The sequence below is a fragment of the Gouania willdenowi genome, chromosome 17 (genome assembly GCF_900634775.1).
Source record: "Gouania willdenowi chromosome 17, fGouWil2.1, whole genome shotgun sequence".
NCBI lineage: Eukaryota > Metazoa > Chordata > Actinopteri > Blenniiformes > Gobiesocidae > Gouania > Gouania willdenowi.
In genome coordinates, this window is record NC_041060.1 from 31050821 (window position 1) to 31075865 (window position 25045).

The window sequence follows — 25045 nt, forward strand, 5'->3', positions numbered from 1 at the left end:
TGAGTTGGCAAAAACACACAGAGCTTCTGGTAACGGCAGGATATAAAATAAATAAACGCACTTCTTTTCTTTAGCCTTGGCAGACTTCTACAAACAAAACCAAACTCATCAAAGGTCAGAAACACAATTGAAAACAAAAGAAGTGTTGACCATAGTTCTCTGTTCAAACCGTGAGTGAGGATGACCAAACAGTGTCTCCTTTATGAGAGTGTAAAGATGAGGGTGACCTGTAAAAATGGCATCTCCAGTGCCAAAAGTGCTCTTTGTATTTCAGTCTTTTTTTTCATTCTGGGAAACTGTGGCCCCATTAGACAGGGACATGCAATTGAATTGCATGAGTCAGGAATGCAGCCTTCCTTTGTCTCTCTGTTCTGTCAGTCAGCGTCACAGGGCTGATTACAGGAAAGGGCTGTCTGCCAGTGCTTACTCCAAAGCTGGGATTTTCTTTATCCAAACTTCTGTGTTTGAGTCTGTTTCTCAGTAACTGTGCATATGTGCTCATTTTCAGCCCATTCTTTATTTATTGATTTCTTTGCCTCATTATTTGTCTTGTTGTCTGCAGTCCATTACAGGATTATTGCCATGAGATGCCCTTTTGGAATAAATCATGAAGAAGACTGTTTAGAAGTCACTCCACGAAACAGTGTATCGACTAAATTGTGAGGTTTATTATCACTATAAGGGTAATTGTGACCAGTAATCGACTGAATAGATATCACTAAGTAGAATCAAATAGCCTTAGTCAGACAGGAAAGATGCAGTGATTATTTCTGTAAGCAGCAGCTTCAGTGGGAAAACAAATGAGCTCATTTGTACTTGAAAGCCTCTTTCAAATATTACAAATCACCAGTGTAAAAATAGCACTTATTCATCTATTTATCCCTTGTGGGATACACTTTCATAAACCTTATCCAAATTACACACATAAGGAGAGGAGGAGTGCTGCATAGTGTTCTCAAATGGGAACAATTTAGCATTTAATTTGAATAAATAAAGGCTCCATACACTGGAAACTGTTTTTTGGAGAGGCTTTCTTGATATGGATCATTATGCAATAAGTTCTTGTACTTTTTAAACAATGCTGCTAATGCTGCTTATCTACATTTAATTACAATTAGTGTTTCTATTATAATGACATCTAGATATGGGTAAACAGTTTTCTTAAGCCTGTTTTACCAAAATCGCACGCACAATCCAAAGTAGAGAAAGATTTATATCAAACATGGCCAAGAAATCTATCTAATGTTTAGTAATATCCTCACTTATGTTACATTATCCCCTCTTCCCACTGTCAGTCAGTAACTTCATTAAAAAGGTTATTCTTAGGGGCTCAGACATATAGAAAACAGTGTCAGTAGTGCTTGTGAGCTCTCACATTAAAGTCAACCATACACCTTAAGACTGCACCAAACTCCACAAAGGGTGAGCATTCATTTCAGTCAGAATCAGAAATACTTTATTTATCTCAGGGGGAAATCACTTACACAGTTACAAAGGCTCAACAACATAATTAACTAAAAGACTGTTAATGAATGAAATGATTAAATGCTACTGCACACATTACGGTAGAAAAATAATAATAATCATAATCATAATAATAATAATATGATACAGATATACAACAATCGAGCAAGTTGGACAAAATACAATATAGGCAGGGAAATTTTACATTTTTGCCAAAATACAACAATGTTTCTTTTGTATCCCCATCTATAAATGATTTATATAAAAGGATTTATCAGTCTTTTCTAGTCTTTCTTTTTCAGCGCATAATGAAAATCTCAGGAGCCCTCTGACTGTGTGAGAGACTAATCTCCTATGGCAGCTCTCCATCTGCAGACCTGATCATCAGCCCTCCCTCTCTGCTTTACTCTCCAGCCGTGCCACTGTCAGCCATACCAGATCCAAATATGCCACACGTGGACAAAAGAAACGGGTGGAGACATGAGAGATTTAGAGTCAAGCCACAGAAAAAAATGAGTGACAGGGACTTTGATGCTATGAGCAACAATACATCTGAACATTTGGAATCAGGCTGTTTTAGAAGGGTTGATTTGATAAACGCTCAAAAAAAAATGTTTGTGTGGGTTTATTTATTTATTTTTTTTAATATTGTTTTAAATGATATAATACTGGAGATTAATTTTATTATGATTTTATTTGTCAATATTTGTTAATTTAAAAAAAAAAAGGAACTCTATTTCAATACTTTTTTAAAGTTATAAGGAGCCATTGCAAAAGAGTCAAAGAGCCACATGTGGCTCCTGAGCCGCAAGTTGCAGTAAACCCCTGTTGCATTCCTGTGTAGATTGCAAAACTCTGCCTTCTAAATCTGGTGTTAATGCCTAACTTTAACATTTTGTCTACAAACACGACTTGTTATGAGCTTAACGTTAAACAGAAAGTTAGTGGACACTGAGTTGAAGCATAGACATACCTCATTTGTTGTTGTCACGTTAAATGGCAACGGTGTTTGCACCAAAATGAGGCACCGAAATGTTCGTTCTTAGTCTGTCTGGTTTCTACTGTTTGTTTCTTTGTTTATACAGTATTTGTGTTTTATATATGACTATTTTTTCAAAAGATGGCTTATTATATAATATAATATAATATAATAATAACTGCTACCTGAGGTAGATTTGGATTTTATATCAACACTGGAAACACTGGAGGTGCTGCTGACATTTAGCATGACTGGTAAAGTGTTATATACAAAAACCGGTACCACATACGGTTTGATAGTAACAAAAGAGCCCTGTCAGGTTAGAATATTTGTATATTACTGATCTTCTGAGGTGAAAGCTTGATAAAGAGGATTTTAAATGAACATTGTTTGCAGATTATTATGTTTTTCTTGCCAACAGGAGAGACATACTGGATCCTCTCAGAGATTTACATCAGACAGGTATGATTTTAGGGGCAGTATGTTTGTTGCTGATATTCATTAATGACAGCCATAAGGACTACAACAACATTTCAATGTCATGTGAAACTTTAAGATTGTTTCTAGCTTGGTTGTCTGTGGCTCAAACAATGACACCGAGCTTGAAAAGTTACAATTGCTACATTTCAATAATGGTAAAGCTGAAGTTCCTAAAACGTTTCACACGTGGGTTCTAACAATAAGGTGGAAAAGCAAAGTGTGAGTATGTTATTTTGAGTAATGTGCATGTGTGAGAGAATTCATATGAACCACATGATTAGGAGTAAATGGATGCACGTGGAGGTGCAGAAGTGTGTGCTTGCCTATGTGTGTTGTTGGGTTGGTGTGAAACAATGTGAAAGCATCTTTCCTGGTGAGAACCCAACACTGTCACTGATTGCAGAGGAGCACACAATGAAGCTATTTTATTGATGATGTCAATTCCATCTATAATCTCAGAGTTTGCATTGGCTAAAGCAAACATTTAATCCAGTGCATGGAATCGGGCATTTTTCAAATCATGCTGTCATCAAAATGTGGAGTATATTCATGAAAAGCAACAAGTTAAACATTTGTTGACTTCCATCCATCCATTTTCTGACCCGCTTGTTCCTTCACGGGGGTCTGCCGCTGCCTATCTCCGGCTCACACTGGGCATAAGGCAGGGGTACACCCTGGAGAAGGCAGCAGTCCACTGCAGGGCAACACAGACAGACAACTATTCACACTCACATTTACTCCTACGGTCAATTTAGAGACTCCAATCAACCTAACAGTCATGTTTTTGACATTTGCTGACTTTCATTACAAAATGACACATTATCAGCAGGCTGATTGCAGATATTCCTGCAAATGTGCTCCAAAAACTATGTGATGCAACAATGACAGCAGTCAGTCACACAAACCTGCAGGTTAAAGAACTTCAGAGTGTGCATTGGAAACTGCTCTGAGTTTGGCTGCATCATAGTCCAGGCGATTAACTGGTGCCTGGGCTCCTGCATGCAAGCTATGTTTGATCCCATTTAGGCCATGCTCCATCAACCTAACTCTACAGGGGAAGAACGGGCATTTACTGCAGTGTGTGCAAGAATGGATTGCTCAACAAAGCAGCTTTTAAAGGTCATGTTTTCACTACAGCTGGGCCTACAAGATTGTTATAGAGGGCAGCGTTTGTAAACTGACTATGCAAATCCATCACAAACATTGCACCCAATAGTGATTAATGCTGTGACCAAATAGGAACTCAGCATGGACTCAAATGTGAACTGCAAACAGATTCTTTGAGGATTCAACTTTGACATTTACAAACTTGATCTCTGATGAAGATACAGAGACATTACAAAAAACAAAAACATATATTTCATCACCTTCTTATATGTTGATAATGTTCAGTTGATATGCTGTTGTGTGCATGGGCTTACACTAACGTGAACCTCAGTGTCCTCATTGTTCCGTTAGTGAGCACGGTGACATGCTTTAGCTTTGCCCATACAAGGAGCCAATTATATAATCAGCATGAGGCCTCGGCTTGACATCCTATGTCCTGATGGTATAATGACATGGAAGAGGTTTCACGCACATGCCCCTGCTGTGTCCTTGATGTTTGGAAGCGTCTACTTTGCAGTTTCTGAGGTATAGGAATAAAGATACCATAGAGCTGAACGTTCCCTGCAGGGTGCAGAAAACCAAGTCTGCTGTTTCAGCCAATGTTTCTATTCAGGGAAGCAGGAATGGCTTCATCTACACAAGTGATACATTGGCAAAATGTTTATATGACTGCAACTTATGAACGACTGGTTTTAAAAAAGTAAATACAATACTAACAATAGAGTTAACTAACAAAAAAAGAGAATAGTTTGAGGTCCTTTACAGCAGCTTTGCTATGATTCTTAGATATGTGATGGATACATTTTAGTCTTTCTGGTAGCTCCAGAATAGTCAGGAAATGACCACTGACTAATGTGTTATTGTTTTATCTTCCAGTTTTTTATTAACTCTTTGCAAATGATTATCTTTGGCCTGGCTTTGTCCTTGAGAGAAGTAGTGATCAATAAACAATTTAGATTGAAATGTTTTCTCCTCCCCTTTTAACGTGTTCATGGTTTTAGTATTTGTAAGGAGTTGGCATCATAAGTCCATTGATCTGAATCGTATACAGTATGTCCTCTCCTTTACCAGGCTCTGCTAACAAGATGACTTAATACGATCATATAAACTTTGTAATATTACAAAACGCTCATCAGACACACTACAAACACCAATGTACTGTATATGGCATACTCAGAGCTTAATTTATGCCGAATCCACCTCCCAGATTTTAACCGGTACTTATTTGATTGGATCCTACACCTATTTTTTATTTTTATTTTTTCAGCACCTCATTTTCTTTTAGGTGTTTTGATTATATTTTGAAGTATTATATTTGGACAGCTGTGTTTTTTATTGAGTTGAAATCACTGGAAATTTTGTTGTAAACACTGAAAATTTGAAGGTAAAAACTGAGCGCGAGCGAGAGACAACAAAGTCAAGTGTGGTTTTGTGCAAAAATTGTTTCTCCGTCAGCTTGGAAGTAGGTAAATAATGGCAAAAAAAAAAAAAAAGCAGTTGGATTTAAAGTGCTGTTTCAAGCCAATAAGTGAAGCTAAGCCTGAGGTTTAGAAGTCTAAGGTTGTTTCTGTGTAAATGGCGGAGGAGAGCAGCAGCACCTGTAGCAAAGACGCTAATGCAGGAGCAACAGACAGGACACAGGAAAATAACTATCCAGGGGACATGAGGAGGACTCAGGGACAAAGAGAAGGTAAGGAGAAAGTTCTATATGGATAGTGAGACGGAGGCTCAGTTCAAAGCCAAGATGAGCTGCTACTCTTGGCTTATGAAAGACAAGGCAGGCCTCGGCTGTGAAATACGGAAAAAGAATGGCAAGGATATAAAGTTTCTCATGGCTGTTTTGGGCTGCTTTGACAAATAAAAGGTCAACACGCATTTTATTTTCATTTTCTGCTGTGCTGCTGATTCATTAGAGGAGTTATGATGTAAAAGTTTGTAAATATTTTATATTTGTGCGTTTTTGTGTTCTGAAAGTTTAGAGGCCTTTGTGATGAGTGGCTAAATTTAGCTGTGATTTTGCGCTGTCCTTGGTGCTGAAATATGGCAGATTTGACAGCTGTCACTCAGAGTGAGAGACAGGCTCAGGTAGTAGAGGGGTGGTCTTCTGATCAAAAGGTTGGGGGTTTGATCCCAGTCTATACCTGTCCATGTGTCAAAGTGTTCTTGGACAAGACACTGAACCCTAAGTTGCTCCCAGTGGTCGACTAGCGCCTTGCATGGCAGCTCTATGGAATCAGAACAGTATCATAATGAATGAACTCTTACAGGGTTTTTCACAAATGCACATGCTTTGTTTCACAGTTGTATTTCAGATTCACAAATGTACACGATCTGTTTCACAAATATATATTTTGTGCAAACTTGTAATATAAATTCTGAAATGCACACGCTCTACTTCACAAATATTATTCTGAGGCACACTTGTAATATAAATCCACAGATAATGCAAATTGCTGAATGTGCATTTACAAACTGCTTCTGTGCTGTGAAACATCTGTGTATTTGTGAGAGAAATGTGTGTGGTGAATTATGAGACTGCCCTGATGTCACGGGTCAATGAATGTCACCATTGGCTGATAAAAGTGATTGACAGATTCATCAGCCAATCAGGTGTGTTTGCTTTCAGCCAATCATGTGGCTTCTTACATTTGTGAATCTGAAATACAACTGTGAAACAAAGCATGTGCATTTGTGAAAAACCCTGTAAGAGTTCATTAATTATGATACTGTTCTGATTCCATACAGCTCTGTCCCATTGATATTGTAAAGCGCTTTGAGACTACTTCAGTGTAGGGCTAAAGCGCTATATAAATCCATAAATAAGTCCATTTACCATAATTCATTGGTTGTTTGTGATATTACTGACCCATTTATTTAGCAAAAGGTGCTTTAAAAATGTATTCCATGACATACAGTATTTGTTTCTCTCTTACTGCCAGAACAACACCCGGTGTTTGTTCTGGGACCTGATGATTTACAAATGAAGCACTGGGCATACTGATAGGCAGGCTGCTGAAGGTTGCAAAATCCTGGCTCAGCAGACCCAATGTCCCAAAGTGAATGGGGTCAGTGAGTTTTCACCTCTATTAAGAACCAATCCATACATCTCTTGATCAAATAAACCTAAAATCTGTCAGTGTAATGTCAATCCAGGGAAAAACAAAGTACGCTTTGAACAGGTCCAATTTTATTTACTTCACAAAAACATAGACGTAGAACTACAATACAGTAAATTGCAACCTGTCAAAAATAAAATATCAGTGCACCAAAAAGTGTCAGTAAACGAGCTCACTGGCTTTCCAAGACTAGCAATGGTCTTCTCAATCACCTGCTTGATCATAAAGTGTAGAGTTATTTTCCCATGTTTTTAGTATTCATGGAACATGTTGAATCTAGTCCAAGTAAGCATACAGGCTCTTTAATGTATAGAAATAAAAATAGGTCATACCTAATTCAGGAAGTAGACGGATATATTCTCATTTGATACAGGTGAACTAGAATAGGTTAACAATACAGATTCAATTGAAAACACTGGTTTGTTGGGGGTTTGCTAACCGCTCCTCCAATCCGGATTTAGGTTTTTACTTACAATGGAATGTCTGGCCGCATTTCAAGCGCATCTTTAAGCAATACATTCTCTAAAGACTCTGCCAGACATACAATTCCTGCAGTTTTTCAGAGCAAACATTTGATGTTGCAGTCATACATGAGATGTATGTAGTCACAGAACAGATGCCGTGTCAAAGACGATTTGAAATATTTCAGATTTAAAGTTCTTTATTTTCCCCCAGAATAGTTTGTTCTGCGACTTTTTGGCAAGATGATCTGAGTTTGAGCCAAATAATATCTAAATGTTTCAGTTTTTCTTACAAATAAGTTTTGCTTTCTGGTAAATGGTTTTGCTTTGTGCAGATGGGGCTACATAACATGTAATAAATGTTGATATGAAGAAAACAAGGATTTTACTGACTGTTGGAAGTCATCAAGCTGAACATGCAAACTTTTACAGCAGTCAGGAATGTTTGTTGTAACTGCTCAACATGCGGCAATAAAAAAAAGTGCCAAGCACCGTTGGGTGCAAGGGTTTAAAACAGCCTTGTTATATTGAGATCCCCCACCAACAAACAGATGTGGCATACCAGTATTCTGTGATGTTCACATCTGTAGATAATTGGGTGTTGTAGCTATTGTGGAAAACATGTTGTGGGCCCTTGTTTCTCAGTAGAAGTCATTATAAATGTTTATGGTAATATCCTTGCCATACTGAAGCAGCATGTGTCCCTGGACTGATTGAGTTTGGCTTCCAGTTTACTGTTATGGATTTCTCTCCATTCGGGTGCAGTGCAAAGACAATTTACAGAGCTGTTGTAAAAAATGGAAGAAAAAAAGAAAACATACAATCCATTATGGTAATTTGGCATTCCTATTTATCTGTGGCTTCCAAAGTAATGAAATTGCAGCCAAGTTTTGAGTTAAAGATGTGCAAAGCACATGTAGTTGAAAGGTGTGGTTGATTCTGAACTAAATACAGAGTAAGAGGCAGATGGAAAGTTTGAAAAGCAAATGTATTTGTTCAATGAACTGATTTCAAGAAAGTTCAAAACAAACTGAGAAAAGTACAAACTACATTCACCAAATAACACACTGTTCAAATAATGTGGTAAGGTAATCAGGAGATAAGGGAACACCTGAGTGGAAACAGAGAGGAGGCGAGAGTTTATTGCTGTGTTCCACAAATACCAGAAATCACAATTTTGCAGTTGAATATTCAAAAACATGGCTGTATATGATAGTATTTAAAATAAAAGCAATAATGTTTGTGGGAATAAAACGTTGACTCTTCAAAATAGCATTCTTTTTAATTGCCCAACAAGGCAAGGCACATTTTTATGTAGCACATTTTGGCAACAAGGAATTCAAAGTGATTCACACACTTGGGATAGAGCAAACCTGAGTTCCAAACACAAGGGAGATAATTACACAACAGCACAAGTACATTGACAGGACTGGGAGGTGGAAACACGCAAAATTACATGCATGGAAACACAAAAACACACTAGTTAACAAAACATGAACTAGGAACCCAAACTACACATACCTAAATAAACAGAGAGTGACTGGAAACCCTGACTAAAAGAGGACCCACACAGGGCCGAAAAGTAACAATAATATTACAGACCCTGACAGTTCCAGGGTAAGAACTTGTAACAAAGTAATTAATATGGCCAGGAACTTGAGGGGGCAGGGTTTACAGGACGAATGTCTGATTGAACAAAGTATACAGAGAGAAACCTCGACTGCCAAGTGTTGATTTTCTTAACACATTTATTATTTACCAATCTACAAGATACAGGTTTTTATCATCAAGGGGCTCAACCGGTGAATGGACAACAAGGTTCTGGCAATTTCTGGTTGGAACAAAGTCTACAACTAAAAACTTTAGGGTGAACGTGGTAGAACTAGTAGATTAAGGGATCATTAGCAATAACAGATGAGGATATGTTAACGTTACTGGATAAAGTTAGCAACACACAGCCTTAACCGCAAGGTTCAATTTTATTATTTCATCCAACAATGTGGAATTAGAAAAAACACTTTTAAAAGTGATTTATTTGATTAAATTAATCAATTAATAATAATAATAATAATAATAATAATAACTATTATTATTATTAATGATTAATGCCTGAAAATGTGCCCGCAGAATACCTTGAGTTTACTTCACACACACAGCTCAGTTTTTTCTACCCACATAGGCTACATATCGTCATTTAAAAAACAAAAAAATAAATAAAATAAATCAAACAGTAAGGTTTTCAAGTGTGTTATTTGTGAAACAGTGCAAATGAAGTGTTATAATATGATCACCTCACAGATGTTTTTATTGTTATAATCCTGATTTATTTTGAGATTGCTCCTGCTGACTTTGGCTAACCATTTCTTTCTCCTCTCTGGAAACAAATATATCTTGTGTTATTGGAGAGTGTTCTGGTGTTTTAGAAACTTTTATCACTCTCTAGTTGCTCCCCTGAGCGTGAGCTCCTCGCCTGCTACAAAGCTCACACAGGTAGCTGCAGTGGTCTCAGCTGCCGCTCAGGGCAGAGGGACCCACACATCTATGTATCCCACCCATCTATTCTCACTCTCCCTTTGACACCAGTACGCAGTGACGTGCCGTGACCACTAGGGCTGGGTAGGCACGTTTTAAATCGAGACCACCAATGACAATTTCATATGTTTCTGCTGTCAAGTGTTAATTCAATTCAAATCAATTTTATTTGTATAAAGCAATTTCCAACAAAATCATCTCAATGCGCTTATCAAAATATAAAATTCATAACAAGAAAGAAAAAACCCAACAAGATCCACATGAACAAGCATTTAGCCATCTAACAAAATCAACATCATAAAACACCATTAAAGAAACATAAACAATTATTTAATATAGCCTCCATACTCTCCCAACAAGATATATCTCATGATACGGCAGCACATCTGTTGTTTGTGTTGGAAACACAGAAACACGGAGAAAATGACAACAACTTAGAACAGCCTCAGTGAGGAGCATCCACAAAGTCAATCCTACCTTTTGTACCATTCACTGTGAAAAGTATGAAACATTTTCTGACCTTATCTTTGCCGAAGCTCTGGTAACTCAGGTGTTGGTCTCCATCTTTTAAAAGCTGTCGTTTTTCCTCAAAACAAAGTTTCTCAATCATCTCTAGCGTCACCCACACTGTAGTGTTATCCCGCCCGCTAGCTAGAGAACGTAGCAGCAGCAGTCACGTGTCATCTATTCACTAATGTGCTGTGAACTTACGTATAGCATTTAGCATAGCGCAGTTACGTGCAAAGGCAGCTCTCTACGCTGCCGTTACGCGTAAATGGATGTCGTATTGGGGACCTGACTGCGCATGCGCGAACACGTAAAATCACGCAATGGGAACGGAGGCAGAAGAGCGACGTGCCTTTGGGAGGGGGCGTGGCCTCCCTCTGCCTTACAGCGGAGCAAAAAAAAAAAAAAAGACTGTGCAGCTGTTCCAGGAAATAGCGCTGTTTAGTAATTTGGGCTCTGAAACGCACAAAATGTGGACACTTTCAAACTTATAGGTACTGTAGGGTATTGGAAATGAAAAATAAATAATTTATAATTAAAAAAAATATCATATATATATAATTAAAAAAAATATATATATATATATATAATTAAATAATCAAAATATCAATTCACCCTTGGGTAGGCACTGCCTACCTTGCCTACCCTGACGGCACGCCACTGCCAGTACGTGTGGTAGACCCTGCGCAGTCACGAAGGTCTGCAAGGATGCAAAGCGGACCTCCATGAGTCCGTTCTGCCCGAGTATGTTTGGGACTTTAGACTGTTGCTTCTCCACGGTGGTCTTTCCTACTGCTTGTTTTGCCACGTAACCGTTGTGTCTAACGCCGCGATGGAGACTTCTCCCGTCACACCCCAAAACAGCTCATGAGCACTCTGTTTGTAAAAAAAATGTCTCATTGGCTGAAAGGTCTCATCACGCTCCTGGATTTCTAAACCTTGTATATAGGTCCAAGACAAGATGTATAACTGCACAGTCCTTTCAGTTTGAACACTTTGGATTACACTATGCTCAACGGTGATACTGGATAATTGACCAAATTTGGCCAACAAAAATCTTACATACTGCAGCTTTAAGTAATTTGTATTTGAAAATTTTGACTAAGAACAAACAGAAAAGCTACGCAAACATTTTAATCCAAGGGATGTATTTGTTATGGTCTGTGATTTGCTCTCAAGCTCTGAGTGGGTTCCTACTTTAGTTAATGTTTTGTAGAGACAGTAAGTAGCTAGTTTTGATGTGTTTAGGTGTGCTTCATTCCTAATCAGCCTCCCTCACTATTTAGCTGAAGGTTTGGACACAAAACGGATGCTGGTTCATTGACATTGTTGCTGCGTGTGCTCCAACATTTTCCTCTCTTCAAAGTGATATTTCACCAACATGAAATTAAGAGGTCCAGGATAACAGGATGATGTCTGGGTTAGCTAAGCCCTCTCAGATCCCACTGGGATTCCCGTTCAACCAAATTCAGATCAGGCTGAATAGCAGCATCTTAGCAAAGACAGCTGTCACTCTTTAGGATGAGTACACAGTCATGGCTTTCTTCCAAAGACTGAGGTGTATGACAGATTTATTGATCAAAGACGTGAGAATGCAAACTCTGGAGGTTTGAAGACGTTGGCTACTGTGCAGTGAGTGAGAAGAGGCAAAAAAGAGACAATAAAGGACAGATTCACGTGAGTTTACTGATTAGTTACTGCACTGTTTTTACACCAATCAGCATTCCAAGAAAATGTCAATTACATATTAGATCATTCATTACACTTTTGATTAATAGTTTTTTTAAACTGAGCACTAAAGAATTAATATATGTGCTAATGTATGTGCACAGAGGGAAAATGACGTTCTGCTGATAAGTAATAAGATATTTGTACAAAGTTCTCTTTTTATATAAACATCTGTGCAGCCACACACCTCATTTGGCTTCTCTAAAGAATTGAAAATACATGAAATATGTATTGTGTACTATTAATTAATTAAATAAATACATGTTGTATTGAATACACAATAAATATTGTGTTGTGTATTATACAATGCACATACATTATTTTGCGGTCAGTTTAGTGTTTGGTCAAAGCGCAGAGTTCATTTAGAAATACAGTTTGGCTATAAAAATTGGCTCCATATCGCCTCTGTCAGATGAGCCGATATGTTTATGACCCAATGCACCACAGTGGTAGGTAAAAGCTATTGATTACAGCTGAAATTGAGTATTTTTGTGGTAAAAAAAAAAGAATTGAGGAGGAGAAGAAAGCAATGAGTACTATGGGCGACCGTGGCTCAGGTGGTAGAGGGTCGTCTTCTGATCGTGAGGTTGGGGGTTCGATCCCAGTACCTGACTATGTGTCGAAGTGTCCTTGGGCAAGACACTGAACCCTAAGTTGCTCCCAGTGGTCAACTAGCGCCTTGCATGTCAGTCCTGTCCCACTGGTGTGTGAATGTGAGAGTGATTGGGTGAATGAGCTGATATGTAAAGCGCTTTGGGACTGCTTCAGTGTGGGGATAAAGCGTTATATAAAATCAAGTCCATTTACCATTTACCATTTACTCTGGTGAGTATTTCAAACTGCTGCCTCTAGTTATGGATTACGCCGCTGCTAGTACGATAAAAAGGACACACTCTTTTTGAAGAAACACTTGATGTCTCATAATCAGGATATATGCGTAAATAGCCATGTGTTTTAGTTCAACGTACAGTTTATTGGTCCAAAACAATAACAAAATATAATCAGCTGTGGATTTCCACACTCTCAAACACGTAAGTCGCTCTGGTTTAAAACAAACATCATTATGACTTCAACTAGCATGTTTCGTAAAAAAGAAAATCACTATTTTCAAAAACAAAGGTTTTTGTGCTTTTTCTCTTTTTGTCTCATGGCGACTGGTTCCAGTTTTTTTCATGATGGGTCACAATTGTATCGATAATCGCTGCTTGGTACAGAACTCACTGCTGGCTCATTGAACGTACGGATGACTGCGTGTGCAATGAGGCAGCACTGAGTTCCGTTTGGTCACAAGTGCATTAGAAAAGATGTGATCTCAAAACGACTGTCATATACATCAAACAAGTGGAACAAACTATAGGGAGAATAGATGATGGACCAACATCTTTTTTATTTGATTTTTTTTTTAATTGAATTAAAAAATGTTCTACCCACAATACCATTGTAATTGACCGGTCGACAGCGATTGACGTATTGGGCTCTGCTAGGTCATCAAATGGCATGTTGCGAACAAGGTCTGGATTCACGGGGGGGACACCATCCTGGCCCAGATTATTCTATTCTAACTGACAAGGAAACTCTCAAACCAATTGCATGCAAGTTATCCATCCCATGTGACACTGTCTCAACCAGTTAGATTTGTGCATTGTCATAAATAAACAACGCGACACAGACTAGAGATATAGAGGAGAGCATTATCTGAGAAAGTGGAAGAAAGTAAAGAGAGAACACATGAAGAAACAGTTAAAGAAACAGACGACGGAGGAGAAGAAAGGGAGATTAACAGAGAAGGAGAAAGAGACACTCAGGAGATAGCGCCAGAGTAAATTGAGACAGCGCAGTAATTAAAAATAATGAACAATTGGCTCTAGGCCAAATAAAATAAAAATGGGCAGCATTTAAGCCAGAAAGGACAGACTAATTTCTGTTTATACTTCCCACAGGTAGCACTAAACCAGTCTGTATCATCTGTTCAGAAACGGTGGCACTTATTATAAGTGCCGATGTGAAACCACATTATGAGACAAACACCCCCTTGTAACTTAAAGAGAGTAGAAGAGTAAATTTGCAGTGTTATTTATGATGTTCTACATGATATATCACACAACACTCGATACATGTGCTTTAATCTGGGATATACGCTTTCACATGGAGGGGTTGTAAATCATTAAATTAAACCACAGATAGGATAGCATAAAAATAATTCATAAAGATTAAAATCATTTAGAAAGTCAAACTAGATTACGGCATTTTAAGTCTCTAATAATGTAACTCCACCTTCGCTGAATGCATGTGCGCTCCCACGGCCAGTGGATGCGGATTTTGTCAGGGGGGAGTAGATTGGCACAACATCACTCAATGGACACATTGGCTTGTATCCAGACAAGTGCGCACTAACCACGGGGTTTGCCCGTTTGCTGTTTCAGCTGGGTTATATTTCTGGTGCATCACTACACACAAACAACTTATGAGTCCGAATCGACGGAGCACCCGCGGTGTCCGCCATGTTGTAAACAATGCACTGAGCTGCTACAGGAAGCAGGAGGGTCAAATGTCATCGCGTCGCTGTGCTCCCTTAACCCTAACCCTTGGTTTTATTGTGTGAACCTTTGAATTTTATGTCACAGCTTTTTTATTTTGCGTTACATTCCTAATCATCAGCCTTAAACGTGGTTAGGGGCATGTATAGTTACGAGAAGTTCATAATCAATAACATTGTAATCTACTGGTCAACTTTGATTGATGTAATAATCTCTTCTAGGCCCTAGTCTAAAATTCACAAAACACTTTTGGTACTTCCTGCTAAACCAAACCCAGTAGTTATATAAGCACAATGGCGTTCACGCAAACATGTCTGAATATCTTCCAACATCCAAGAAACCTCTGTGACCTAAAGTATCGACTGGATTGGAGTACAGTATTGCTGCGTGAGGTTTATAGAAAAAGACCGCAAATGCAGCTGTTGTTCTGCTTTGTTGTAAAGAAAGTCAAAGGAGAAAAGAGAGATAAACTCATGTCAGAGGATAATCATAATAGTTTCAAACCACAGTAGTTTATTTTAATTCAGAATAGCATCTTGGCATATTTTTAATGTTACAAGCAGAGTTTCTGTGCAGATTGAATAGAGTTATTTTCACAAATATCAGCAAAAGATTACTATATGTGGGAAGAGGGGTTAGTGACAGCACCATTGACTGTGCATTGAGCCGAATGTTCAAAAGTAATCAACACTTATCAGGAGGCAGTGACTCAGGTGGTGGAGCAGGTTGCCTTCTGATAAGAAGGTCAGTTGTTCAATTTCAAAGCAAGTTTATGTGTCAGTGTCCTTGAGCAAGCCACTTAACTCCAAGTTGCTCCTGATGGAGGACTTTAGCTCCTTCATGGCAGCTTAGTCATCATTGGTCTGCAAGTATGTGCATAAACAGGTGAACGTGACACTTACATCATCCCACATAAGAAGCACTGTACAGGAATAAAGCCTGCAAATGAGTGTACTGTTAGTGGTACAGGCTAGAATACATCATATAGGTTTATAAACTATATTTTTAAATCTACTGAGCAGGTTATGGCATGTTGTTTATAAGAAACTGAAATAGCACTGCATGAAAAACACAGAGGCTTAAAACCAATGCGTTGTCATCAAGCTCTGCTGATGATAACGAGCCATTCATTTGATTCAGGTGTGATGGGACACATCTAAAAGTCTCAGAAATCAGGCCCTCGAGAACTGGAGTTCCCCAACCCATGGTCTAGTGTTTCGTTCGAAGGACCGCTGTCCATGCTAGCTGCTACATAGTTAGCGTTGAAGTGGAAGAGTTCCACTGTAAGGCTGGAGGCTAGCAGAGCTCCGGTGATCCACAAACTCTTTCTTGCACAATTTACACACAACTGGGCTTTAGTTTTCCATCCTGTGTGTTTTTTTGTTTTTTTGACTAAAATGAACGCGCACAAAGACTTCTCCTTAGGTTCTACTATTGTAGCCAGTGCATCAGTATTATGGGCATACCAGGTGCAATGAGAAAGGTTCCACACTGTTTGGGGTACAAAAAAAATAAGCGATGAACGGCGTACATTTTTTTAGTACGTTATTTTTTCCGATAGATAATTGATAACAATTAACACGTTAAAGTGACAGCCCTAACTAAAACGCTCAAGCATTACAAAGTGCGTGGGCTCCATTTAAGAGGTAAATCTATAGGTAGACAGAAATGTTGGGATCAAACGACCTTAAAAGGTTTATTTACTAAACAGAACCTGGTCATTGAAACACTCTTTGTGTGGAGTTTTCATGCCCTTTTGTTGCTTTTATCAGGGTACTCCATCTTCCACAGTCCAAAAACATGATAGGTTATGTTTTCAGGTTTTGAAAATACTAGTAGGAATGTATTAATTGGTTAAAAATAGATTGTAAAATAATGAGAAAAAAAGAAAAGTAAAGCTGAACTTGACAGATATTTTCTGTGTGTTATGTGCTGTTTTTATCACCCACAGCAGTGTTGATTTTGGTCTCTATTGTGTGTGTTTTTTCTTCTGGTCTGTTCACAACAACTGTCCTTCCAATGCAAAGTACCTGCTCGGTGGCGCGGAAGATAGCAGCTCTGTCTGTTTTTTGACTTCAGTTCAAAACCCACATCTGTTGAAGGAGTTTGAAACACATCACTTTTTATTGTTATTGAATATGCATTCATTTAATTTAATTTTCTTTCAAAAAAGGAGTTACGTTACGGTAGTCTTCATTTTCTAATAAAAACATTAAGAAATCTGCAGCTTGATAGACTTTTTACACAATGAGAGACAGTGCCACACTGCAGCTGCTCTGCTGAAATTCTCCTCTTTTTGGCCATCTGTGCAGAAGTGGCTTTTATCCCACCAAAAAAAAAGTCTGATTGAAATATATGAGGTACAGCAGCAGCCCACCACTCAAACCATTGGCATTGCATAGCAGCCAGACAAAAATAAATGGTTGGCTGCACTTCTCTCCAAAATATAACAATGGCAATAACAATTTGAATCACTGTGTGCAATTCCAAAGTTTACCTAATCTGAATATGTTCAAATACTGCTTGACTGAATTTCTATTGGTTGATTGGTTGAATTCAATATTACGATAACGTTTGCAGTGCTCAGCAGAGCTAGAATTTTAGACAAAATGGGGAAATTGGTTTCATCAGAGAGTCCATTGACTAACTATTAGTAAAGAGACACATAGCATTGAGCTCATGTTGTATACTATGTAGTCCTCTTTAAAGGGGGTATCATGTTTTTTTCAGGCACATAGTACCATTCTATAGCATACTCAAATAACTATGCTATTCAATTTTTTTTTGGAAAATGCAGCAAATATAAAAAAAAGAACTTAAAATAAATTTCCCTCTGTAGTACACGGTTCATGATGCTTCAATTTCACCTCTGTCTCTTTAAGAAACTCCAAGCTTGTCTGGCGCGCTCATGAACACGCCCTCTTCTGTTGTTGTGTGCACTGTATATGGCTATTTTTTTTACATTTTAACATTGCTACAATACATTAGAATGATTATCAAAGTGAGGAATGCTCACGTACAGACAGAGATCTCTGTTGCAGACACACACACACACACACGCACATGCACACACACACACACGCACATGCACACACACACACGCACGCACACTCGTGCTGCTGCTGCTGGCTTTATAATCCAGAATAGGGATTGCATTGTGTCTGTGTACTTATTAATCCACTAATAATAAGCTCTTTTTTTAAAGCAGTCGTCTGAAAAGGCAGGCAACTACTACGATGAGCAGAGGAAACCGATCAACACGCAGTTATCTCTCAGCTGTTTGCTGTGACTGCAGCTGATTTGACGGAGCTGGAACCGGGGGAGGGGTACGAGTTTTATTTCCTTTTTTATTTTATTGTTATTTTCTATTTTAACGTGTACATTAATGAGTACAGACAACATAAGCCATGGGTTTCTTACAAAAGCATTTAAAATAAGTAAATGAAAAGCTAAATCTGCAGAGGCGGGTGCTGTGGCCTGAACTAAGGAAGAGAACATAGGAGGGGGAGGGGCTCTGCTGTGGAGCAGTGGGCGGTAACTCGGTTGGCGATGAAAGGTCCGAGGTGTCTCTAGGAGGTGGGGGCGTTCCTAAGAGGTGAGGGCGTTCCTAGGAGGACTCAAGCGTATTTACACCTAAAATGGCTGCTGTCGGAGTTTTTAAAGATTACTCAAACATACATGAATTAACTAAGGCAACACTCCGGGCATGTTTTTAATAAGGGGATGACATATAACATGATATAAATCTTGAGAAAAGTCAATTTTACATAATACCACCCCAACCCAACACCCCCCTTTAACAGACAACTAAGGGATTGAAAAATGTCTACCATGTGCAGTCATTTAGTACATTTAAAATACAGAATGATATATTGAGGTTTACACTAGATAGTCACTTAACAGTACCTTTAATGTTATTATCTTTGCACCTTACTACGCAAAGAACAGTTATCAGTTTAAGAACTGAGGTAATTGACCTATGTTGAAGTTGTTGCTTGTAATTTTGTCTGTCTCTGTAAGCCTGTGATAGGCTGCCGTTCCTTCCACAGTGTACACCATAATGCATTGGATGTAAACTTGTATAGGTTTTATGCAATAATCCAACAACCGTACATAAAATAATTGGAGCTATAAATTGAATGAATGAAAAGATAGTAGAGATATAGAAGTAGAGTAGCAGTAGTGCTTTTCTGCCGAGGGTGAATCTTTTGATGTTTTAGTCTTTTATTCTGTAACAAATTGATACACAGGGGGGTTCACACAGTTCCTTTAACAAGATTGGGGACGTGAGGAGTCACTAATGTTTACTCCCCAACCTGCACTGTACACTGTTTCAAGCCAATAAAAAACATCTAGAGATGTCAGCCTGTTTTCTTTTTTTTGTTTTTGTATAACATATTTTACAGAAGTTAAAAAGCTACATTCAAGCTAACCCGACGTGTACAGTATGCGTAGTATACTAATGTTTTATTCAACATTTTACTTTACGAGGCAATCTTTTAACTGCTCACAAAGTACACTGCCGAACACATAAATTCATGCATCATTAAACAGCTGCAAACCAATTTCTCATCACCAACTGTGTCATAAAGAAATATACCAAAGAATGCATTTAAGCATGCTGTATGTGTTAGTCTTAATTTGTCTGTTACAGATAATCAACACACTTAGGATCATGACTTCAATTCAGGTTTCAAAATATTAGTTGAGGCGTCACTGACGTTTTTATTATCATTTCCTCACTGAAGGTGGTGGTGAGTGGACTTGGCAGGTCCTGCTATTCTGTAAGATAACAAATGGTTCATTAATTAAAAAGGTACACTCCAGATAATATTTCAATGCATGTGTCTGAAGGTGTTAGCTGCCATACAAGACAGAATAAAGAAGAATCAGTGCTGCTAAGGTCAAAGGAACAAATACCGGGAACACCATGGGTAAGAAGTTCAGAGGTTAAATGGTAAAGAGACAGATATGTCCACACACCACACATTAAAAAAAAACTGCTTTTTTTACACACTTTGGAAAATTACTTTGAGTATTTACAGTTTTTCTCAGTCACTTTGGTGCTTTTCTCAGATCTTTTTCTCATAACTATCAGTTCAACCTGCACAACATTTAGTCATTTGTTCACATCATAGTAGTTTATAATGCTTTTGAACACGTATCAGTTGCTTTCATACAATTCTCTGCTGTTTTATAACATTATCATTTGCTTTTGTCATGTCAGTCAAAATAAACTATACTTATGGATGCTAAATAGTCATTCCCAATAAAACTGATAGTCTTCATTTCATTGCTTGAGTCATTACATACACAATTGTTGAACTAGTTTTCAAATTCTGCCGAGCAAATTTTATTCCTTTCTTTATCGTTTTTTCTTGTAAATGTCTCCTAAACTGAACACAGGATGATATCTGTTGTGATGTAGATGAAAATATATAACCAGACAGACAGGAACGTCTGGATGTACCAGAATGATTTACCTATGTTCAGTTACAATATGTACTGTTACAGTATATTGTTCACATTTGTGCACAGCTCTACCAAAAGGGTGTTTCTTATTATTAGTGTTTTTTATTTTTTTTTGCACAATGCTCTAGAATTGCAAAGAGCATATACAGTAAAAATGTGAAATATTCATATTCAGTGTCTTGTACTCACTTACTCCTCTAACTACAGCAATGTGTAACTTTACTGTAGTTTTCAATTGACTGTACAAGTAGTGTATAGTGCTGTCTTGAGCATTTTCAGGTAATGTCACTGAGTTCACCTTTTTTTTTCATTGGAAAACAATGAGAGAATAAACTGTCATAATGAAAACATGACAAAGCCATTTGACACTGGCAGTTTCATTGAGAAATGCACTAACCTGCTGTGCAAATGTTCATAGTGATGTGAGAAAAGCACCAAAGCGAATGAGAAAAAAATAAGGATCAAATTGATTTACTACATTACATGCTGACACTTTTTTAAGGACACTACTGCATTAAGGGGTAAAATTCTGTGTTGTCGCACTGTTAGATGACCAAGATCTTTAAAAATTCTACCTACAACAAAGAAAATATAAAATGATGCAAGATTTCTAACAAGATATGGAGGCCCAAGTTTATACTTACTGAAGTCCCTAGTTTCAGCAGAAGTAGTTAGGTTGGGGATTGATTATAGAAGCCCTGGAGTAGCTAACCAGGAGGACCAGGACAATTACCAATGGGCTGGTCAGATGTTAAAGCGGTGTTAAAGCGTGATCGTCAATCATAACACGGTTGATCATGTATGCTGCTACTGCTGTCACTGTCCCTCCTCCGCCTCCACTGGCAGCTCTTTCCTTTCTATGCAGATGAACCCCAACATAATCTGTTAGTATAGATATAGAGATGTGGGAACTAGAGCGGCACACTCCCTCCCACCCCCACAACCCATCAGCCTTGGTCCCTACTTACACTTTAAAAAAAGAAAAAGAATCTGAATTTAAGCTTAATTTGTCTGACTTATATTGTTCAAATAATTGATGCATACATCTATGCGTTTGTTATGATTTGCCATATTATTTTTAATAAATGAAGCAGGTGAATGGTTACATACACACGATGTTGTGGCCATGCCTTCCATTTTTCACATAGAGATCATGGGTTCGATTCCCTAAGTGAATATTTTCCATCCAAAGCATGTTTTCTTTTCAAACAGCATAAATGAAAAATCATGATTTGATTTTTCAAAGTTTCATTTTCTTACCCTTAACAAAAAGAAGTATAGCTAAAGGGCATTATACTAAGTATACTTAAGTATAGTTTAAGTATTTTTTGCTCAGTACTCTTTTAGGTTCTCTTTTAAGTGTATCTCTGATAAGTACATTAAATGTAAACTGAGAGTAAACTTTAAATATTTTTGTTTAACATAAGTATACTCGAAGCCAGTCAACTAGTGGGTCGGGACCCAAAAGTGGGTCAAGGACCTGTACTGGGTGGGTTGCGGACAGCTGGTGAAAATTAAATAAATCCTTAATGTCTCTCATGTTGTATTTTATTTTGAAAGAATTTTCTTTTGATAGGCATGCTGTGAAATTCATGTTACACAGGAAAATATGTAGATTTTTGTTTGGAAAAAATATTATATATGTGTTTTCAACAGCTATTTTTGAAAAACAAAATTTTGTTGGTTGAATTCTTAAAAAAAAAAAAAAAAAAAAAAAAGTGGGTCGCAATTTAATGTCCGTTGCAAAATGTGGGTCCACCCTGGGACCAGTTGAGAACCACTGCTCTAAGCAACTTTAAATAGACTTGTTTTTTCGTAAGGGTAACATTAAAGATGCCCTGTTCATCAATTCTAGTTATCTTAACTGCATGCTGTTAAAAGATATTCATTCATTAGGTGTAGATACTGGTTTTGTTGAAAAGAATGTGTTCCAAAGACTAATGTTGGAGATATGCACTCATGTTGAAATAAATCTACATTTTGAAGCAACCTGCACTGAATCAATAATATTTTCTGAAAGTACACTAAATTACAAGGCTATACAGAACAGTGTGCTAGATTTAACATGGAAGTTTATTAAACGTCATTTATATAACAATATGTTGTGATCTAAAGCGGTCTGAGGCATGTACCCCCAGGGCTGAAAATGAGTCGTACTCTGGGCCTGGATTACAATGTTATTAGTATTATTATATAGTATAGATGTATAATATTAGTAATGGGATTATAAAAAGTGTGGGTTATTCTTAAATCCAAGTCATCTTTAACGGTATAATGAGTGTAAACATAGTTTGCAATAAAAACATTTTAAACAAACTAAACATCACAACTTTTACATCACATTATAGATGACACCAGCATTGATCCAATAATAAGTCATACATATGTTTGAAACCAGAGTATCTTTAAATTTAAAAACTGTGTTGTACCAAACTAAAACATTTAAAATTTAAAACTAACATTATAGAATGATTGTGATAAAGCAATCAAAGAAGTTTACACATTGTCTTCCAGGTTTTTATTTCTTTTAATCAGCTCCCTTTTGTTCAAAAGCTGTAATTAGAAAACATGATATACATAGAAGTTTGTATCTAAAAGCTACAGATGCAGAAGAACACTTACTAACTTTTTTCTCACAGTAATACATGATTAACCAGTAAACACCAAAGAGAGCTTTAAAAAAAAGAAGTTACTATTAAATTACTGGGATGGCCCTGAAGGTCACAAAGCTTCTTGTTTTAGACTATAGCTCAGATCATACTGTATATGTAGATATGATTCTCAGAACTGAACATCTCCTTTGCCCTTTATTATAAAACCTTGTTTTTCCGATTTGGAATCCTCAAACAACTACACTCAAAACATTTTGATATCATGAAAAAGTTCAATATTTTTTGTCCCTCATTTCAGAAAGTGAAACCCATATATGATATACATAGATCAGTGTTTCTCGGACCATCTAACTCGACAAATAACCAAAACCAGTAGATATCTTTAATATTTCAAATTACAGCTTAATAGCAGCATCTATTCACTCATTGTCTCCGTTGCCATCTTAAAGGGAAGAATGGTTCTGCTTTTGCTGAGACATTGGTAAAATAATGTCTGCCTCCAAACTGGAGAGTTTTAGTTTCATGTTTTGGCTCACATCAATCCGCTACTTGGTTTTCAGACCAAGTGTGGAAATTCTACTTCACAGCTGTAGTGGGTTTCAGAGAAGAGTCCGCGAGCTCAGCGTGCTTAGGCTGGATGTGAACCCAAAAGTCCTTCAAGCTTTTTTCTCTGAAAGTGTTCCTCAGTGTCCAGTAAAGGATGTTGTTGAGCTCTTCTTCTGCAGTGAGGAGAAAATCTGCATGTGTTAGGAATCAGTCAAACTACGGGCAATCTAAACAGGTGCACCACAGTTCCATCTTGAGTCGTGCAGTTTTAATTATGTCCTGCACATTGAAGATGGTGACAGTTTTTCTTTGCAGCACTTAGTCAAAATGTTTGGAGTACTGAAAATATCAGCCAGATATGCCAATCGTACATACGGGGGAGAACTTAATAATGCGGCGAACATCAGTATAAAAAAAGGGGTTTTGAGTGTCAGTTTCCCATTTCTTCACACAGAACTTTCAAAAGACGAGTGTTCAGTGCTTTGTTTTTTATTCCACAATTTTCACAGACCCATCCTGCTTTGATTTGAGGCATATTGGCATTTTCTTCACATCCAGTTGTTCTCTATAACTGCATCAGTGTGTTGCTGTGGCGCAGGGTGCGACTGCACACAAGCGCGTAACCAACACATCCAACACATCTTGACTAGGGCTGAAACAATTTAAAAGAAATTGCAAAAATTCCTCCATAAGCGCAGAGACCGCACACCACTAGCGCGCCATCAGTACGCGACAAACATTCTGCATTTAGTAGACGCTATGGTGCAGAGTAAGAGACAGAGAACATCTAAAGTCTGGGATCATTGCGTCCTTAAAAATGAAGAAAACAAGGTGCAGTCATGTGTCTACTGCAAACAATACCTGACATACCACAGCAGTACGACTTCAATGACTCAGCATCTGTGCCGGAAGCATGCGGTAACTCTAGCTTCGGATTGCTACAGCGGCTACACCCAGCGGCCTGTGTAGCAGCGGAGCCTCGTACCAGCGGTGTCCCCCAGCGGAGGAGACATCAGCGGGGTGATCGGAAGCACGCACGGCACGCGTGCACACACAAACCACAGTAGACTGTCTTTAAGTCATTATAAAGGTAAGGTATTAAATCTGATTTAACCAAATTTAAGGCCTTAAAAGCTTTACATTTGAGAAAAAGGGCATTAAATTTGAGAAATTGTAGCATTAAATATTGTGCTACAATTAAGTGTTTACAAGGTCAGTTAAAGTGAAATTAACTTTTATTCTGAATTAAAGAGGAAGTACTGCTCCCATGTAAACGTGGCCATTGATGCAGTAATTCATGCAAATTGAGGCTTAGAAATGAAAATAGTTTAAGAAACCAAACATTTGTGTATAAACTACCTTTTTTGTTGATCTGTTGTAATATTCTAATTTTCTGAGATGTTGAATTTTGGGTTTCATTGTCTGTAAAACGTAATCATCAAAATTTCAAGAAATCAACCCTAGAAATATTTCTCTCTATTTGTCTATATCATATATAGTTTTC